We start from the raw sequence: 22,897 nt of genomic DNA on the forward strand, positions 1-22,897 counted from the left end.
GTTGGCGTCGTATCAAGAAAATCTGCATCCACATGAATCCATTGTAAACGACGTGTCCACGTGCTTCTTGATGACTCATTAAGAAGGAAATTCTTTCGAGACAACAACGTGAGTCTCCCGTAGTTTCGTCATCACATACTCATTAATTTGTCCCCAGTTGATCCCGGCACGTTCAACGCAAACACGAACGTGTGAAGCAGCGACTCATCGAAACAACCTGCTAATCTGGTTGTCAACAAAGACGTACATGTTTCTTAATGACCCCCCCGTCAGTCCCCCGCAGTGCGCTATGCTAATGAACAAGTGGATGGGTTTCCACGCGTTTAGTTTCATAGTGCGTCTACATATCTATAGAAACGCATATCATGGCAGAAAGTTAGGGGTAATAAGCCCCCAGCCCCATTAAAAAAAACGTTTTAAATTATATTTATATTAAAAAACACAAATGAAGGGAAAAAACAATGTGTTAGAATAGATGGATTTTTTTCGGGAGCAAATCTGATCGCTAAATATTAATAGACATTAACTCCATAGTTTGAAGATTTCTAACTTGTAGTTAAACCTCTGCAAACAAAGGGTGACTGTACAGGCAATGTTTTGTTCACATGGAGCCACGTAACTAATAAAACACAGCATATTTCCTCATATGGTGTAATAATAATGCATAATAATGCCAATGTCAACAAGACAAACTGGTTTAAGAAATAAAAGGTGACATTTTTTGACACAATGCAAACACCGTTTCCAATACACACTTGTTTTTCATTTCTTTCCCTCCTATAATAAAGGCCTTGCATTAAAGTGTATCTCATTCGACAACTGGACAGCTTTTGGTTTGATTTTTAAATCCTGCAACAAAGTTAAATAAACTAAGGTAAATAATTCTGTCGTCTCTCTGTGCTGCTGCAGGCGTTGTGAGAGGCCACACGCTGCAGCTCTCAGCCTTTATACGCTGTTATTTTTAACCTGCCGGGCTTACGCAAAACATATTCCGGTTCTGACTCGGAGCCAAGTGGAAATGGACTCTGTTTCCTGAGGAAAAGCCAGACACTTGCTTCCTCTACTTGCACTCTGCAGCCACCTTCAGATAGCTGAGGACATAGACACGCACGAAGCAGAAAAAACATCAGATTTCTTTAATTTAGTGGTTTTATCACCTTTGACTGGTTTATAGCAAATCTATTGTTCTACTTGATCTATTGTGCAAAAATAATAAGGCTGATTTTTGTTTTTGTCGTCCTAGAATCCTTGAAAAGAACATAAAAAAATGAAACCCGCCATGATCTCCTCAGCAGAGAAAACTATCCTCTATCTTGTTCCATCAAAGGGCCTTATCAAACTCAGGCCATGTAAAAAGCAACTAGACAAGAATAGAGAGTCAGATCCAGATAAATAATCGCCCTGGGCTCAGGTTTCTCCTTTTGTGACTCGCTATTCTGAAAGGGAGGAAGTCTTTCAGCTCAAGTGTTTTCTAAACACAATTACTTAAGATTACAGTTAAGCAGACAGACAGAGAGCCAAGGCATCTTACCCCCTCAGATGCCTTCATCTTTATCTTGTTCAATTGTTTGTGTATGTTTAAAACTCTCAAATTGTATTCTTTTTTGTTGTTGTTGACATACGCCCCTGGTAACTTAAAGCACTTTTCAAAAAAAAAATGTCTTATTCTGTTTCCTGATTCATTCAGCAAATATTTCTTGTTGTTTTTGATTCAAAGGAGAGGTAATTTGCATTAGCTCAAAAGAAAGTACTCAATCTTGGTTAATTTACTACAGTGACTCCCAACCAGAGGTGGGCTACTTCAGCAGTTGCCAGGGGCCACAGGAAACACCGACCCTCTCAACTGATTTAAAAATGATAGAGTATGATTGGAATACATTCAGTCAGCTGTAACACTTGAAGGACTGTGTGACAGTCTCTGTTGTGTACAAACGAATTAGCAAGCAAGCAGATGTGTGAACAGTTAGCTCAAATTAATGGATACACTGGGGTGGATGCTAAAATTATAGTTTAAATCACTCAAAATATAAACAGCTGAAATAGTTGGATTAATTGGATAAATGGTTGAAATTGATAGCAAACAAATATTATACAGTTGAGATTAACAAAAAAAGTATCAAACTACTACAATAATTAGCTACAAATATTAAACAGTTAAAATATTTAGCTAAAATAGCAATGAATACAAGGAAAAATAGCTGCCCAATGGATAAACAATTGAAATAGCTAGCTAAAAGTACAGATACATGTATTAAAGTAGTTAGCTAACAGTAGGGCATTACACAGCAGAAAGAGCTAGCTAAAACTAATGGATTAAATCTGAAAATAGTAAGCTAACAATAGGCTATTACACAGCAGAAAGAGCTAGCTAAAACTAATGGATTATATCTGAAAATAGTAAGCTAACAGTAGGCTATTACACAGCAGAAAGAGCTTGCTAAAACTAATGGATTATATCTGAAAATAGTAAGCTAACAGTAGGCTATTACACAGCAGAAACAGCTAGCTAAAACTAATGGATAAAGTCTGAAAATTGTAAGCTAACGGTAGGCGATTACACAGCAGAAACAGCTAGCTAAAACGAATGGATAATGTCTGAAAGAGGCTAGCTAAAACTAATGGATAAAGTCTGAAAATCGTAAGCTAATTGTAGGCTATTACACAGCAGAAACAACTAGCTAAAACTAATGGATAATGTCTGAAAGAAGCTAGCTAACACAAATGGATAAACAGTTGACATAGCTAGGCCCAAATTAATTGGAGAAACTGTTGAAATAGTTAGTAAACAGTATAACTGACTTGCCTTGTCAGCTTCTCACAGATCCAGGCTTTCATATTTGTTTTGATGCTCAGAAGAGATGTGAGAGTTTTTACAGAGGTCAACCTTAGCAACATTTTTTTTAAAGTCTGTTTTTCATATGAAATGTGTGTTGGCATGCTCAAGCGAATGCACAACCGCTGCCAGTGTCTCATTTAGACGCGTCCATACCTACACGTTGTGTTCCCGTCCAAACGGTCGCTGTGCTCAGAACAGCCAGGAACCATCTACTTAGCAGAATATGGGGACACATGTACACACAGACAAACACACACAAACAGCAATTATCCTCCATCACCCACAAAGTGAGGGGAAACCCAGCTGTTATCTTGAATAAATACGCCGCCTTGCATAGCATGAAAAACCAACAAAGTGATTAAAGAGAAAAGAGAAAAAGAAAAAAAAAACAGAAAGCAAAACTACAGTGCTGAGACGGGCTGGATACCTTGTGGAAAGATATGAAAAGGAGGTGGGGAGGAGAGGAAATAAGACCTAATGCAAACTGATGAGAAGAATCATGGGAAAAGAAAAAAAATAGCAATAACAACGGCCTGAGGCCCTGTAATCATAGTTCTGGTCTTCCTGAGGCCAGACTTTGACGCCTGGTGGGTCAAACAGTCTGACTGTGGGGGGGAAGGGGGGGGTAGCCTCTTTATGTGTGACTGGATTGTACAAAATAATGCATCCTGTATACCAAGGAATTACACATAGCACATATAAGGTAGTCAACCATATTGTTATATCATGTGTATTTCCTGTTACACGTTATGTCAAACCTCCCAAACACAGAAACTACAAACAGTGATTATGAATTTATGTTGCAAATAGCAAATTCCTTACACTGTGCTTGAAATCTGGAGAAACAAAAATATCTGAAAACATGCAAATTAAATCATGTGGCTAATTTAACATGATCCCTTATGCTAATTCACCCACTTGTTATGTCAAACAAAAGATCATTGCCAGCGTGTTTAGATACCAATGGTGCTAAATGGCTTAGCTTCTACGTAAAGCTCACGGTGACTAAATGGTTTAGCAACATCCAGCGCTAATGGAGCTATTAGCAGCTAGCCGTTGGGCTAATGAGATCAGGGAGCCACATATCAGGCAGCATATTGGTGGATTTACGTATTGTGTGTGATCGGGATCAGACGTAATTAGGAGCTGGAATGATAACGATGAGTCGCTGAGTAAAGATAGGCCGTTGGTACATTATTACGTCACTTTTTTCCCTCATATATATATATATATATATATCGTCCTGCCTTCTTTGATTATTGCGCTGCTGTAGCAAGTGAATTTCCTCGATGTGGCATTAATTAGCTAAACTCAATAAACAGCTCAAATAGCGAGCTAAAACGAATCGCTAAAAGTTTGAAAAAGAAAGCAAAAAAACATTAATTAGCTACAAATATTAAACAGTTGACAGTTGTTAGATAAAACTACCGATAAATGTCTGAAATTAGCTAGCTAACAGTAGCCAGTTACACAGCTGAAATACTTAGCATATAGTAATGAATACATTGTTGAAATATCTAACTAAATCTAATGTTTAATTGCCTGAAAACATTTAGCAAACAGTAGGCTATTATACTCTGAACTAGTTCGCAAAAACTAATGGTTAAACATCTGAAAATACAGTTACAGTTGAAATCGATAGCTAAAACTATACAATTTACAAATGAAGGGGCGTTGGGAAGCGGTTTGGGGTCCTTTCATAAGAACCTATTAAACACTGAGGTGACAGCGCTGTTCAAATACCTCCAACAGTTTAAGAGTTATACAATGTTTGAAGTTATGGCAATTAAATTAGAGTATGCAACCTGGAACAGTTTTTTTTATCCCTCAAACTTAATCACCTCTTGGCTTCTACTAATACTCACTGTATTGCTATACTTTAAATAAAATAAAACAAATAAGTATTACAATAAATACATACAAATCTAACTCAAGCTTTTGGCACAGGAACGATGTTGCTCACCACAAAAGTGCGTTTGATCAGCTCCAACTTAAAGGCCAGCAGCTTTTATTTGATCACATCCAGCACTTTATTCAAGCGTACTGTGAGGAACCGGTCTCACTTCTTTCCGTCTCGGTTTCAGCTCTTTATTTCTCCATATTAGCCTGAAGCAAGAGCCGAGAGCTCACGCGGCCCCGGCTAGGAGTTGCTAATTACCTGGAGGGCCATTTACCTGTTTCACCTGTTGAGACTTCTGTGTGAGAGTGCGTTTCCAGACGGCATACTCAAGTTTATCAGAAACCACTATAATGAGGGGTTTGGGAAACTTTGCTTTATCCAAACTTATTATTTCAGCAGTGGGAGGAAATCACAAAATCGGCACCAGATAATCCAGCGAGGTGGTTACAGACAGTGGAAAAGGGGGAAACCATTCAAAAATCAATTTTCCTACGTGGACCAGTTGTTAATATCTGGAAATGTCGACTTTTCACAGATTTAATTGATTTCCCCTTAAAGTCCTATCAGGCTTAGTTTACTTTGCAATCAAGCATTTTTGTGGAGATGATGACATAAGTTGCTATAAACAGCTTCCATTGTAACTAAGTCTCACCAAAGAAAAAGCCCATTGAAAATCTGTGGACAGAGGTCTAATCATCGATACTATATTAGAGCAGGCCCCTCTTAATCAAATACGTTGTTTTGGTTTCAGTGGGCTCAGACTTCTTTAGACCATTAGTCGTAATTTATACTTTTTCACGCTGAATGACTTATTTCCTTGAAATATCTGATTAACACGAATCTGTCGATTAAATCTAAAACTAATGTTCTTAGTTGAGGACAGTCCTATACGATGCAACCCCTTTAATGTCTGTGAGTAAATATTTGGGTGAACTGCCCCTTTAATCGTAAGTTTGCAAAAGCTTGTATGACAAAAACTATGAAACACTTATTTTTAGCTATACCATATCGTCTTATTCAGTAAATTCAAATTCAAATTTCTCTGAACATGGACTTTGTGGTTGATTATTGGTCAAGAATGAACTATCAGTCTTTTAATCTCTATATTTTATTCTCTAAAGGCCAGGGAAATAGGAGAGGCCTAGTCATAAACTCTGGGACCGGACACCACTTAGTTGTCCAACTTGATGTCATAAATAACCTGCTTGTATCTTCATAAGTGGGTTTGCTGTTTAAGGGAAATGGCTGACAACAGGAGTGTCATTAAAGAGGCAATGGGAAGAAACTTGGGGTTAAGTTGGTATAGGGTTGCCTTTGCAGTACAATGTCCATATGATCTTTTTAGGAGCAATCCTTGTGCTCTTGGGCAACAAACGATAGTTCCGCGTCCATCTTGGCTGCTCCACTTAGCTCGTCTTTCAGCGGCTGAGCTGTGAAACTTTCCTTAAGCGCCATGATACTCTAGACAGACGCTCGACAAAAGGGACGAAATCGCACCCATTGTTGAACTTTTGTAAGAGGCATAAGGAAAAACATACGATGCTTGACGATTTTTTGGTTATTCAACACATAATGGTGTCCATTTCTGCATGAGCGTGTATCAAATTACACACGCCTGCACCATTTGCGCACCAGTTTACCCTCTCAGACCCAAAATATCAGTGTTACGGTGGGATCTTACTAATCAGTACTTTTTGTACGTGGAAACTGAGTCGATGCAATCAAGAGAAATTCAAGTATCTTTGATGGATGTCAAATGACGCAGTGCTCTCTGAATTACCTCACTTCTTTTTACCGTTACGGGCCGCGGAGAAGCAAAAGGAAGCCGGTGCAACAACGCGGGTGAGCGAGAGGCCAGAGAGTGATGTATTATGTACAACGCACTGTGTCAATACGGCATCTCATGGTCGGCTTAGGAGCTCAAACCCCGGCGGGGCCACCCATGCAGACCATAAATCTACGAGGGGAGAGTTTGGCCCCTGAAACAGGCAGCACTCCGTGGGTTAATGATGAGAAATTAACAATTCTGGACTTTTTTTTGTGTCGGTCCAGCACCTTGGTCCAGGCTGAAATAGTTCAACGTCATGACATGCGGTACACATATTCATATTCCCCAGAGGATGACTCCTAATGACCTTGATGACCCCAAAACTTTGCTTGGGATCCCCAGAGGATGACGTCATGCTTATATCTTGATCCCGATGATTTTTTCTAGTTTTTATGTTTATTAAGCACTTTTGCAACTTTGTTATTGAAATGTGTTTTATACAAATGTTTAAATGTCATTAGTGTATTTGGGTTCCTTTAACAGAGTAACTGGAGTTACAGTATGAGTTATATTGAGGTGTATTATGAGTCTAGTTGTTTACATGGTCAGGGTAACAAACGGAGATATAGTCTACACCTGACTGGATATGTGAGGTCAACAACTATGTTTGTTGATATGTTTTCATCTTTATCTTTACAGGTGCCTCAACTGAACTGTGACGATGACGACTTAAGATGAAGATGTCAACCTTTTTACTGAAACCAACGAGCCTGAACGTTAACTGTCAATGGGAATGACGTTTGTTGATTACGTCAACAGCTGACTGCTTTTGTGTTATACTGTACCTGTGCTAAAATCACATGCCTCACCTGCTCTTCCTTTGCATGAATGGTAAATATAGGCTTTACAGTCAGTGCAGAGGTCATCATTATTTAGGATGTATTGTGATGATAGTAAACCAGGTTGGTTAGAATGGATAAAGAGTTTGACACCGCACAAAAAGACGTGTTCATATGTTGAATTGGTTTTCTCATTGAGAGTTGTGTTACTCTGCAGCTATGTGAAAAGGAAGTGTCACACTGTCACATACGTTATGAAATCTCATTGTGTAGATGTAAAGAATCCACAATCGCAGTACAACAGGTTTGGTTGGATCAAACATGTAGGAATGTTGGAAGAGACAATGAAGGTCCTTGTTTTCATTTTAATATTTAAAACGACATATTAAAGAAACATCATTAAAAAAAAACACGCGTGCTAACATGCTAACTGGCTGATGGGAATGTAATTAGTTCTACGGCTATGTCCTATAACTTGGATTAAAGTCATAATTCCTGGCGTGGCCTCGCGTGCATCAGCATCAAGACTCCGAGGACCTCTTCTCAACGTCGCCTTTTGAAGCTGTCAACGTGTTGTTGTAACGGACACGGTCATCAGCCAATAAACCAGAAACATGCGGGTGGAAGTCGCTTTAGTTTAAAGGGATTATTTCTGCCCCCGTCAGCCGCTCCGCCTGTGGATCATGTTTGTGCAGGCCTGACTGCACCTTCATCATCAGCTGGCAGCGATTTTACATCACGTTTTTTTTTTTCTCTCTCTTCGACAGTGAGCAATGTTTTGTCATGTGCATCCTGCTGCAGCATGCAGAGTGGTTGCAGGATGCAAATCAGACTTTAAAAAGAATAAAAACACGACCAGGATTAGAAACGTTCAGGAAGGACACCAACATGGATTTTTTTCTTCTCCCCCTCCACCCCCCCTGTCTCTGTTTCTTCTCAGGCCTGGCAGCTGAGTGCCCTGAAAGCTGGAAGACAGACAGAAGAGTAAATAATTACCTTTCCCAGGTAGCTGCGGTGATTGTTGGGGGCCGGAGGATGAGTGAAGAGGCCTCTGTGTGTGTTTATGCCCCGAAAACAGCATGTCCTTTTGACCTTGCAGCGCTGCAGACACACACAGAGAGACGGTTTTGTGTCCCCAGACAAGAGGTCTGCTTTCACCTGAGCAGGCTCGCCAAATTACCCCCCCCCCCCCCCCCCCCCAAGCAGAGACAAAGAGGAGCAGGATGAGTGACTGGGACCAGGCTGGGGGTCTCTTCATTAGGGGAGGAGGGGTGAGGAGTGGGTTTGGGACAGAGGGAGATTTTAGAAACAAAAACTGTATAATTTTTCTTTGCAGATTTAAACAGAAATTTGAAACCAGCACCTGGCAAGCAACATGTGCAGTTAAATGTTTTGTGCAAACACCTTTAACGGCACTGATATAAACTGCGGTTCACAATGTTCTCCAGAGAGGCTGCTTCTGGCTAATTGACATTCCTCTGTGCCTTTAGGTGTGTGAACAGGTTCAGACTTGGCTAGCACAAACGCCAGAGGACTTTATTCACTTGTTTGGTAGTGCCGTCGGACTCAGCTGGAATCAGATCACATTAGGCGATTTCAAACAATCCACATTCCTTCTTAACGGTGTGTGTGTGTGTGTTTGTGTGTGTGTGTGTGTGTGTGTGTGTGTGTGTGTGTGTTTGCACCTGAGTGCTTATGGCAGCGAAAGCATGTGAATATCTTAACATCCAACATCGAAACTTATGATTGCTTCATATAATCTCCCGTGGGCTCCGATTTGACAGGAGAGAGACATCTGCACACGCCAGAAAAAAACCCAACGGATCAGTAAATGACAGCTAGCTATGTGTGTGAACGCACAACTACAAATACAGAGCAAACACACCAAAGTGCACAACTTCCTCCAGAAGTAGAAAAGAAAAAGGAATGAAGCAGCGTCAGAACCGTCCCAAGGAGAAGACGATGACTTGAACTTTACGTTAGCTAAATATTTCATTTGTTTGCTTCATTTGTGGAAAATAACCAAGTCCATTTACTCAATTATACGAGTATGATTCACTAACATATTAAAGTACTCAACCGTTTATCGAGTAGCTAAAAGCTCCAGCTGAACACACACAACATACAGTATATCCAGTTACATGCACACCACTACCACGGTAGAGAGCAGTAACAGTACAGTTGTACAAGTAGAACTATTTTTATTTAATATTTACCATTAATTTTCACTGTCCACCTCCATCTACAGCACTGAGCTGTTGTGTAAAGCAGCTCCCCCTCATGAAAACTGTGTTTTTATTAACCACCATTGAGTTTACGATGCCGTTTCCATCCTGCTTGTACTTTACCGAGCTCTTTTTTTTAAATATAATTTATGATCCATAGTCTGTGTTGTGCTGTCTGTGTGAATTGTAGTGAACAGTATGCCAAAGCTGCCAGGCCTTTGAAATAGCTGTCATGAAGATACGGGGCTGTTATCGAAGCCATTATGAGATTTAGGCCCCGAGCAGCCGCGGGGCCTCCTTCAAAGAGAGCCAGTGTTAGATTCTCACAAGCAACGATCCGGACAGACTCACGCAATCGCACACCAACGTGCAGACACACACACACACACACACACACTTAAACCCAGGCTATAATAATGCTTAAACAAGTTTAAATGAACATCATTACCGGCTTTGTGGCAAAATGATGACGTTGAAGTTTTAATCGCCTTTCTTTATTCTAATATTTTAGGGAAATACTTGACTGATAAAATTAAGAAACTGAATAATTGAAACAATTGAAATACATATGGAATGATATAGGTAAAATGTTGTGGGCACGATGATTTCTGGAGACAATGCTGCTCGTTTTGTGATCAGCGCTACGTTTTCGGTGTAGTTGCCCTGCCGTCTGTCTCTGAAGGAGAATAGACAACGTTTATCTGCACCGTCATCAAGAGAAAACCTTGTAGCTGCTCCACTGACAATGAAAGGGAGATTTATATCTGAGTCCATTTATCTCTCTGTTTGTCTTCCTAGAAGAAGAAAAAGAGCGAGCATTTTAGTCTTAATTAGTCATTATTTGTTGCAAACGGTGTAATTTCCCACAGAGTACCACACACTGACAGGTTAATTCCTCTCTGCTGTGTAAACCTCCCCACGGTGGTCTTTGTGTGGTTTTTGCACGGGGCTTAGCTGACATACATTCATCTTTTGCCTCTTCCAATGGCTTCGACACGTTTTTTCCTCACCCCTAATTTGTCATCATATGCGCTCGCTGACTTTTTGCTAAATACTCGCCCCGCTCTGCTGTCACATTTAGAGGGCTAATGGGGTCCACTTCAGATAGCCACTGTTTGACCAAGTCCGTCTGCGACCTTTAATAGTCCGTTTCAACGAGCAAATATGTGCAGCATGGTCACGCACGCACGCACGCACGCACGCACGCACGCACGCACGCACACACACACACACACACACACACACACACACACACACACACACACACACACACACACACACACACACACACACACACACACACACACACACACACACACACACACACACACACACACACAGAAACACACACGTTTACCTCTTTCCAATGCTTCTACTACATTTTCCACATGCAGATTGAACGTGTCAAAAGAATAATTTACGTAAATGCTAAAGAAGTGTTTACGGTTTCTGGGTCGTTTCATAGTTTCAGTCTAACCCCCCCCCCCCCAATCCTGCCCCCCCTCACAATCCCATCTTTCACTTTGACAACGAGCAAACACTTCACCTGCCTGACTACCTCAGGTCAAACCATTTAACTCTCATATATTTTACTCCATCAATTTATCTCCCAATGATACGACTCATGGTGAGGCCCAACGCACACGCATTATTCTTTGTAATCATTCAAGTTAATTTGTGTGAAATGCTGGTGGCGTTCATTGCATCACACAAATAATATCATTTTCAACTTGGTTTTCCTATTTCGTGTGTTTATTTGATGGATGGGGGTCGAAGTGAATAGGTGTATTACGGTAATTAAATGTAAAGTCCCACAGTTCAAATATGGTAAATTCCTTCGCTGGTTGTGAAAAATGCAAGATGGCGACATAACAGGCTTCATAACCGTAGTCCGACGCCACCACACCCACAGTCACTTCCTGTTTTAAATATTTCACTGATTCCAACGCTTGACTCTGCAAAAGATGTTCCTTGCACATCAACACATTCTCACACTAATTAAATAACGTCGCTTGGTCAGTGACTCATTAGCGCTCTAACCACCGCCGTGTCAATATACACAAGTTATGTGTCTTTTCAAAATAAACTTCAGTCTTTCAAGGAAGTTAGGCTTAGGTAACAAAACCAGTTAGTTAACTCGACTTACTAGAGAACATGTCAACGTTTACTTTTAGTTTCACACGAACATGAACCCCAGTCTCCTGGATGCAAGTCCTGTGTTTGTTTGATCCATTGCTGTTAAAGGGGCCGGCCAACCGCCTGTATTTGATACGTTGGGACTGAAAGCGGGTTGTTAACCTTTAGGTGAGAAGCTTTCGACTTGTCAGCACTTTTTCTCATAGTGTTCTAAGAATCCTGCGTGTTGATCTGTGTTATCGCCTCGTCCACATCGTGCACGCCGAGGGTCGGACGCCTCCTCGCAGCTCTTATCTCACGCTGGCCTCCTGCGTTTCCGTTAAGACAGATGCTGCTATCTCACCTTCGGACCGGACTGTCAACCACAGATTAGTCAAGACTGCTAGTCCAGATGAGTCCACTTACCACCAACCCGAGTGGGACTTTAGTAACCAGATTAATTCATATTATATGACGCTTTCCTTTTTCGCTCTCTCCTACGCAGGAAATACTTGCCACAAGCGCTTGCGTTGCTTTTGTGTAGCATAAACGTGACGTAATTTTGCCACAGACTTCTTGTCGGAAAGATAAGGTTGTATTATCTGAGTTTTCCAGTCAAACAACCAAAAGGTTGAGGGTGTGCCATCTTTTCTTCCTGTCAGATGTAACTTAATGTGTTATTAATGCTGTGTAAACATTTACTTCCACTAGCAATACTTTCATTTTCATTCATTCAAAACTGAAAGCTCATTACATGAAAGGAAAATCAGCTGAATCATGGTCAGTTTCCATTAACGGGCCTTGAAAAACCTGTCTAGCTCACTGTCATGGTAGAGGAGTGCAAAAAAAAAAAATGTATTCATGCAGTAGGACTCATTTAAGATTGTTGGATTATTTGTTTTTCATGTCTATTATCTGTGATGCAAACAAAATATTAGTTTCTTAACAAAATGTAGTGATTCCAGTGTGTTTTAGTTTAGTGCCATTTTTCATGTTTAGAGAATATATTCCCAATTATTGGGATGATATCTAATTTGGCCAGGATAATCGTGACATGACATCTTCATCTTGTCCAATGCCTAACGCACACCCGTGTTAAAATGTGAAAATAATACTATAATAAATAAAACGTGAAATCTGTGAGGTTTCTACAGTAGGTGAAGGTGGATAAAAATGTTCAAATGAACAAGCTTGAACAAAAAAACTCAAATATTCTTTAAATTTAATAAAGATATTATGTTGCATTGATCCCTCAGAACAGATTTGAATCCATCCAGCTGGCCAGAAGCCACGTTTTGCGTGCATTGACCTACACCAAATAATGTACCTGAACGCAGCGTGTGTAGACACAGGTGGAAAACTGGAGCGGGAGATCAAACCGGTGACCTTCTGGTCACAAGGCAGCTTTCTCTGACCTTTAGGTCGATAAAGTGGAATATTAAGGAGGAATTTTTACACCTAAATATTCCACTTTATTTCAATTATTTTCAAACGTATGAAAAAAAAGGTGCATCATCCTAAGGGATCTGATTTTCATTCATTCATTCAACATTTCAACAATTGGATGAGATCACGACAAAATGTGGTCCGACTTCATTAATGCCATCAGTCTCGTCATTGTTATATTTATGACAGCTAATACATTTGTATTCTTCTTAACATGTTTTTTTGATGGTTGACGATCGGTAGAATTAAAAGGTAGTCTAAAATTAACACTGCTAGGTTTACACTGATTCTCACAGTCCGGATAGAAGAATGAAAAAAAACGTAACCAAAATATTAAACCACATTAGATCTTATTTCTTAAGATAATTGTGTTTTTAAACAAAAAGGAACCTGTCACGCTGATAGAAATGAGGAGCGATTATATCCAACGATATCTGCTTCGACAAGCCTAATCGTTTTGCTTGCACAAAGCCCCGATCAACAGTTCTGCTTGTGGTTTGAGATGTGGCGGCGGCGTGTGTTCACAGTCACGCCGACAAAGCGGCGTCCTCGATGAAAGGACGCCATCTAACCGAGCCGTTCTGCAGACGATGGCATGTACCATTTATTACCTTTAAAGAGTTTTATTGTGCGCGTTTTAGCACTTTGGCATCACCCTCAATACAATGCAAATGAAGCAGTGACGTATATAGCTAGAAGCAACAAAAGACTCGAAAGAGTTATGCGTCACTTATAAGATCCAACAACTTCATGAAATTAGGGTTGGGCCATCGTTTTTTTCTCTCTTCTTTTTCTAATTTGGTTATTTGATATTGCCAATCCGATCGACTGTCGGCGGCGGAAGCAGGATCCGGGTGGGGCGACGTACGTCCCAGCACACCAGTGGACTGTTGAGCATTTTTATATACAACTATTAGTGAGGTTAGAATTTAGTTTGGATTAAGGATGTTGAATAATCATCTTGAGCGTGGCAGATAGTGATCATCTTCTAAAGAAACATCTCCAAACGACGTCAGGGTGCAGATTCTCTCAATTATTCATGCAACAAAATGCATGTTTTTAGTCCCATTTTGCAACGTAAGATGTCTGAACTTTTAATTGCTGTAGACGTGTGTGTGTGTGTGTGTGTTTGTCTGTGTGTCACTTCTTTTTTAGCTTTTCAATATCGATCACGAGATACTTCATTTATCATTTTCGATATTGTGACAACAATCCTACATTTACAGACCAAACATTGCCAGAAAGCAGATTGGCAGCTGTTATTGTTCTTTTTTTATTCTATTTGTTTTCTATCATTCCATTGGTCGGGTCCAGAACGGCGCCTGTGGTTTTTGATGATTGCATCAATCGCCGCAACCACATGAAGAGGAAAGCTAACATTCAATTACACCATTAGCACAAACACACACAAACACACGCACAGACACATGTGAACACACTCGCATGCCTTTCTTATGGGACTTCACAGCGCTGGGAGCGACATCAAAGATCACAACGTCATGCATATGTTAATTAAACCACAATTTCTTGTTCTCAGTCATTAAGTTATGAGAGCATGGTGCAGAATGTACAGTACTACCAGGGAACAATTTGCTGTACCTGCCACTTGGGTGGTGTCAGCCAAGGACAGGGACAAAAGCCGATGCCATTAAGAGTGAGTCACCTTGGCGCGCTGCCATATGCAAAAACAGTATTTCTGATCAACGCAACGTTCCCTCCCACTGTCAAAAAAATATAAATAAATATATACACACCACATTCAAGATAAAGTGAAAATAAACTATTGTTTTGATACATGTTCTCATCTCATCTGTAATTGTTCCAGAGGTGGAACATCGACAGGGAGGTTGACATTTGCGTTTGATGCGGTTGTTTCCAAAGTAACGTTGTGAAACCTAGAGTGACCTACGCTCAATGCTAGGGGTGGGAAAAAAAAATCGATATTGCAATATATTGTTGTGCTCTCTGTCGCAATAAATTAATCGATACACTGACGGCAAATATCGATATTTTGGGTCTACGGGTTTTTTTAGACTCCCGTCGGTGCGTCTAAGAGTTTACGGTTCTCCGGAGCGGATCCGCGGGGGCCGCCCGCTGCCCGGTCTGATTGCCTATTTACGGACAGGATTCCGAGCGTTTAGAGGCTCACGGACTCACGGACTCTGGCATCGGGTACCCCGAGGCAAAGAAGGAGGGTCCGCCGACGCTGCCCTCGTTTCCCCCGCTAGAGCAGCACCGGTTCAAAAATGAGCGTCATGCGCGAATGACGCGAATAATCCAAAATGATCAAGCGGCGCGCGTCTCACGCGATTGTATTCGCGTCTATCGCGTCCGGTGTGAAAGCCGCATAAGCGTGGCCGTGTGCTGGCCGGTGCTGTTGTGAGCTTCAAGCGCTTTTCACACAGCATTGAGGGCATGAGGACCCACTTTTCGGCCGGGCTCGAGTGTTTACCGTCCGCCGGAGGGTCCGCATGTGTGGATCCGCGGAGCCGTGTGCTGCCCGGTGTTGCTGTGAGCTCCAAGCGGTTTGAGGCCCGACTTCCCAGGTACTGGATGGGTGAACATAACTCTGCACATAATTGGTTGCATACTGAAATGTGCCCAATATTTCATTTAATTCTGATGTTATTCTTATCTTGTTTAGCTATTGTTAAACTAAAACGGGCCCAAGTTTACATAAAACAAGTTGCTACTGACTTTTCAGTATCAGAAAGCACTGTCCTGGTTTACATAAGACATGTTATTAATGTTCATGCACTTTAATGTGTCCAGCTGGACAGTGTTTATTCATTTGTACATTGTACGAAGTTTTGGAATTTATTTTTGATGCATATTTTTTTCTTTTTCAGTCACATATCGTGATATATCGTTGATGAAATTTCTTGCAATATATCGAATATCGCAGATATCGTGTATCGTGATATTATCGTTATCGTGGGCCAAATATCGTCACAGTATCGAATCGTGAGTTACCCGTATCGTCCCACCCCTACTCAATGCTGTGCCTGAACGCCTCCCTGTGTAGACACCCCCTGACAAGAGATCTGCAGATTCTATATGTGTCATATCAGATCCAGATCCAACCAGGCTGGACCTGGATGAAGAGGAGCCTGGAGACGACTAGCCTCATCTCTCCGCTCTCGTCTCTTTGTCACTCAGACAGTTCAAACTCGACAATCATAAATGTTCACATATTCATACAGGATCAAAATTATTTGTCTCTCACCGTCGCAAATATTGTTTCATAAATAAGGTCCCATGGTGGTCCAACGGAAGGGGCGTGGCTTAACCTCTCTTTTCATGTATTCAATCATGCAATGGAATTCAAATTTAATGTGGCTGTAACTGTAAAAAAAAAAAAAGGGTTTTATAGACTGATCTGATTTTGTTTTGTATCAAAGAAACTGCTGAGTCGTTGATTCAGATCTGCTGTGCTTTACAGTCGGCATGACTCGTCGGTTAGTAACGCGGCCTCACAGCGGAGGATGTCCTGCAGGTTTCCCACGTGCCAACCAACGTGCCCGCGGGGCGTGAGCGTGACGGTTGTGTCGTGTTGGCCTGCGAGCGGTGACCCGTCCGGCGTGTTCGCCTGCTTCTCACCCGGTGCATGCTGGGGGAAGGCTCCGCCGCCATCGCTCGCCGCTGCATACCTGCATTCCATGAAGGTGTGCAACGATGCACACGGCCATATATTTAACTGTGACATTGTATTGAGAGCACCGTGTTGTTCTGTGTCGGGCTCATTTGAAAAGGAACTTGACCCCGGACTAATTAATTGGTAATAACATGTTTAGGGTGAACCATAACACAGAAAGTTCAGTCAGGCAATGAAATGAATGACAGCAGACAATTTAAAGCTAAACGGAGAGTGAGTAGTATACAAATTGTTTGATGGTTTTAAAATGTAAATGACCTACATGTAAATGTAAGATACACAACTAGAAATGTTGCTGGTTCTGTTACACTTTTAAACTTTGATAATACTGTATTCAGTGCTAAGATGTCCGTGTTTACAGCTTACAGTATAATTAAGAATGCTTTTAATAAAGCAAGAATATTACAATGGGAATATATAAGCAAGAAACACGATCAAAGAAAATTTCATCAATCAAGCATGTATATTAGTACATACATGGCTATGTACTGTGTATACTTGAAGTTCCATTTCAGCACAATACAAGTAAACTTCATGCTTTTCTACAAAATAAAAAGCAACTAAAATACATTTAGTATAAAAAAATTCCAAAAAAGCAAACTTCGAGCGAACAATCATTAACGCACTAAAAGTATACTGATGATTAGTGTGTACTTAAGTATACTAGAATGTATTAAAATACTTTCACCAGGGAAGCCTTGAAAAGCTCTAACAGCTTATCTGTGTTTCTTTCTAGAGAATTCACCTGTCGAGGTGTTCGTCTTGGCAGAGGGAGACAGGTTGATGTGACGACAGAGAAACTACACATTGCTTACATCTGATAGCACAGATGTTATACGCGCCCCGAGGCTGGTGCAACCTCATTAATCTTCCCCAGAGGCACGACAGCTAACTGTTGTGGCTGGAACCTTTCTCTTCTGGTTTAACGCCTCGGGGGCCTCCCCAGACAGATGGGACTCATTGGCTTCCTACAGGAGCTCATCCACACTGGAAACCATACAACCCCCACCACACACACACACACACACACACACACACACACACACAGACTGGATAACCAGGAAAAGTAGTTTTTCAGGACGTTAAGATGAAAAAAAGAAGAGGTTCTAATGTTTGTGCACGTGTGTTTGCACACGCTGGCTGCTGCTGTGTACACGGGCCGTGCATCCTGATGTACCCGAAGATAATTCTCGAGTTGGAGGGTTGATCCGTGCGGTTACCTGTTGCTATTTTGCTCTCTGTGTTCCAGTACTCTGGGTCACTCATGTTGAACAGTTTCAATTAGACGGAATTGTAAGGGATACTGTACTTAGTCGTACACTCAGTCAAACCGGATCAGGAATGTCTGTCCCGTAATTGTCTGTCTGGATGCTCCTTTACTGCTTCACATGCCGCGCCACATGTTCTCCTTTAGTAATCCTTCACCTCAACATCTCGGTAGGCGATGCTTGCCAAAACTGAGCTGTGTGTGTTCCTGTGCCGTATTAACGAGGTGTGTTCAATGTCACAGAGGTGCATGTGGAAGAGAAGAAAAAAAACTGCACCCTGTCCTAGTTCTCAGACAGCATTTGAGGCCATAAAAACCAGAGCATGCGAGTATCAGTGGAATGAGTTTCACCCGAGCCTGACGGATAGCCTTGACCCTTGACCCAAGGACGCCGGCAATAAGACACCTCGCACAGTCCAGATACGTTTTTTTTTTACGCTCATCATCCTCACTCAAGGTGACGCCTGCTACCCGTTCCTTGTGGTCTTGTGTGCTTTTAGAACTATAAGGCTAATGAGGTTAAAATGGCTAAGCACAGTCTTATTACATGGACAAGCTGGTTCAACAAACACCTGTTGACCAATCAACAGGCCTTGTGGTTCAACCTTAAAATAAAATGAAAAAACAAATATTAATCCTCTAATTCAAAGTTATGTGTGGGGATGAGACGATTAGGGATTTTACTGTGGATTGTGATAAAAAAAAAAAAACACTCACAATGAAGTTTATCGTGGTGAATTTGACTTGAAAAAGCTGTCTAATTTGTCTAAATGTGATAAAAACATAATTTTAAAATGATCCTATGTTTATGTAGGGAGACATTATGATTTGATTTAAAAAATGCATCACATCTGAGCCCAATACAAAATATGTTTCCTCACTAAATTTAAAGTGACACCAATGATAATATAAATAGCTATTTATATATACACGATTATATCCTCTATGTGGTGACATAGTCGACATATTTATGACAGCTCACGCATGCATGTTAGCGTAACAGGTCACGTATGCATACTTTTTCCAGTACAGTATGTTCGGTATGCGGCATCCTTTTGGTTCCCTGTTTGTTTGTACTGCTCTACTCCAGTGTCACCAGGAGCGTTTTGGCAGCGGACCAGCTGTTGTCAGCTGTAGCATGCTAGCTGGTTTAGCCCGGTTAGCCGGGTTAATTAAGGTCAATGGAGCACGCAACTGTGTGTGGACACTGTTAAACTGAAATCGGGTTCATCTGAGGATACACTTCGGATATTAAATTCTCGACGGCGGCACCTGAATGTGTCGACTAGCGGACTGGAGGGAGAGTCCTTCTCCTCGCAGCGTTGGAAATGAAACAAATCAACACCTAAATAAATTATTAAAAAGAAGAATTCATTTTTTTCCCCTATCGTACCGAAAACGTGCCCAACTCCCGTGCCACGTCACCGCCTGAATATTTATTTTCACGTTATTATTAATATTATTTTCTTCCCCTGAGAAATATCAGGAAATGATGCATATTACATCTGGCAGCAAAATGCAAATACAAACGTAAATGTTAGATAATTTCCCATCTTGTTATTGAGGAAGTGCTTCTTTGATCCGAGGTGCTGACCTTACATTGTTTTTTTTCTTAGAGAGAGTACAACCCCTCAGTGACATGTTATCCTTCACCTGTGTTACACCCCTCCTTAACTCCCTCTCACCTGTCGCCCTGTGACAGCCAAACACAACTCTTTGGATTGAGTGACCTCGCCATCCTCTTTTCTTTTTTTCTTTTTTCCCTTGACACATTGTATTCTCTACCTACGTAACAAAAGCCCTTCGAAGTAACCCCTCACTTCCTTAATCCCCCCCCTCTCTTCTTCATTTTCCCCTTTCAGCACTATGATCTGTCCCATCTCTCTTTCTCTTAACTTCCTTTTGTTGGGTTTTTTTTGGCTCTCAACCTCCAGCGAGCTGCTCTCTCTCCCCCGTCAGTGTCGTCTGTCATCTCCGCTGTATTCTCAGAGGATCAAAGAAAAATGCTTTCAGATGTCAAACCAATCGGAAGCCGAGGAATCCGAACGCTCTGAAGTCATCTGGTTACTTCCTCGGATGTGAACACACACAGTCCGGGTGGTTACGTTAGTCTTGCTCGTTGAAGTCCATTCGACTGTCAAGGGTGTACATTTCCATCATAATCTTATTTCATTTTCATTTTTTTTTAAATATAAGATATAACCTAGTTGTGTATACCTCCAATACACTTTCTGTTTTAAACATTCAACAATAAACTTACTTTTGAATGAAGCTTCTAGTGTCTGTTAAAGCTATGGTCTACGATTTGGAATAAAAAAAAAATCCATTCAGTCTATCAGCCGTAGGCCTGCATAGAAATTGACCAATTGGAGCCATTGCTCCGGAAGGCTCCCATTGGATCGTCCCCTCCATCCAATCCCCTCGTCTCCCCTGCTCCTCGTCATCACTCAACTGGTTTTCAGAATGCAGACCACAGCTTTAATACGGTGTGAGCCTCCCTTTGTGTGTGCAGCAGTAACGGGGAGTGAAAATGTTTTTTTTAAAAAGGTTAAATGCTGATAAGGCGGCTGCAGTATACACTGTACTGGATGTGTTTTTAAACAATTAATAGGGAATACAGAACAAGCTTATAGATGATGTATTTATCAGGGCATGGTGATAAAAGCTAAACCGGGACACAACACCAACCGTGCGACATGTCAACACACCTGAAGTGGATTCATTTTTTTCGTTTGTCTTGGACGGACGACTTCTCATATCCGTTTTTATTTTCCAGACTCGTGTGATTCACCGACCCTGAAAGCACTCGCTTCTTCACCTGACTTCTGTGATCACCTGACTTCTCCTCTGGCGTCACCACGAGGTTCACGTTCACGGTTTTAAGAGGAACGTCTCGACAAATACTGGATGGATTGCTGTGAAAATTAGTTTGGAAATTCGTGTTCCCCAGTAATCATTTTGGTAATTCCCTGCCATTTCATCCAGCATGATAATCTCAAAATGTCTTCCGTCATTTTCTCTCTTTCAGTGAAAAAAAACAAAAAAAAAACGTCTTTACCAGCCCAACGTGGAATTGTACTTGCCCAACGCAACCGGATGTAAATATATTGAGTTCTGTGTAACTTCTGACTACTGTATGCAGGAATGTTGCGTTCCATCAAATAAGCTTTTGATCCTGTGATGTCAACAAGAAAAAGAGCGACAACGTTTAAAGGACGTAAGACGGCGAAGGACCGCACGTACTCTTTACACTCAGGACATCTGAGTCACCGTTCAGCCTCGGACCGGACGTGTGATAAGCAAATAAACAAAACAGCTTCTGCCGAAATTCAAACGAAGAAGAACATTCCTTAACGCTTTGCTGACTCCAAGTCAGACAAAGTGGAAAGTGGGCTGATGAGTAAAGGCCTCGTTACGTTTAACCTGAGCCGCATCTACAATTGACCGCGCAGCAAAAACATTAAAGTTAGCTGTTATACAAGCAATATGCTCCTAATGTACAGCCTTTCAGATAATAAACATGTTCTGGTGGCTTTAGTCATTTCCCCCCATGTGCAGGTCTACTATGTCGAGAAAAACATGCAGCCGTTTTAAATAATTTGGATGAGGATGGAAGAACCAGGACTGGGAGATTCCCAGTAGCAGTGTTTAAGGATTAGAACACAAAATTAAGCACATTTCAGTACATAAATACTATTAAAAATGAGGAAGGTTTTGAAAGGAAAATACATTAAAATGGAACTGCCTCTTACAAGCAAAAAAAAAAAAAAGTAAAATCTACATTTAAAAACAACAAAATCTCACCCACACCTGGAAGAAAAATATCCTAATAGACTAAAAAAGTGTGTTATTCGAGTCCCCTGCTACTTTATTTAGCTAATATCTTGTGTTCTGGTCGTTTCCTGCTTTCACTGCGTTTTCTCCCATTTCAAAATAAAAGTCTCCCAGCCGTCTTTCACTTCACTGAAGTTCACAAAGCTTTATCGGCAGTTGAAACAATTACAAAGAGAACCACAGAGCTGAGATGAGTTAATGAAGGGTGATTATGCTGAATTTAGCATGTGAGCGTAGTAGTTGGCCTGCAGCTAAGTTCATATCTTTATCTGCTTTTTTCACCTCAATTTTAATAGCACATAGTGCACTTTCTGTACAAAGCTGTTCAAACTCAGCTTTAAAAAAATATGCTAATATCTACATATTACATGTTATTGTTTTTGCTTATTTTCTAAATTTCCTCCCTGACAAGCTACTTGCTGGTTACGTCCAACCGGTTGTGAATGAGCAGAGCTCGATAATCATAAAGTACCGATCAGAGCTTCTAAATGAAACCTAACAATATTAAAATGTAATATCACGAGAACAATCACAAGGATTCTCACATAAAAATGCCGTCTCTGTAATTGGACCTCTCGTCCTTCACCGGGTAATTTTCTAAACAAAAACATTCTCATCTCCAGCTGCAGCCTTGGATGAAAACAAAAGCCATTCAGATCCGTTTTCCTGAGAGGTTTCGTACCCGGCTACCTTTTTAGTACGGGCGCCACACTCTCCTGCAAAAAAGCCGACGGACGGAGACACTTCATGATGAATGGGGACTCAGCACGCTAACAAAAACACGCGGTGATACGTATGAATGGGATCGCCATGAGGTCATTATGTCTTATTGATTACGGGGGCAAATGTGAGTCTGCAACTGCAGTGTCACACAAAGCGTGAAGAGATTTGTTTCACCAATTTAAATTCATACGTTTCACCAAATTACCTTTGCAAATGTTTCTTTTTTTAACATTATTGCTGATCTCAGGTTTTTCTTTTCTTTGCCTGTCTGAACAAAGATGTACTGTAA

Source organism: Eutrigla gurnardus (assembly GCF_963514095.1).
Source record: "Eutrigla gurnardus genome assembly, chromosome: 4".
NCBI lineage: Eukaryota > Metazoa > Chordata > Actinopteri > Perciformes > Triglidae > Eutrigla > Eutrigla gurnardus.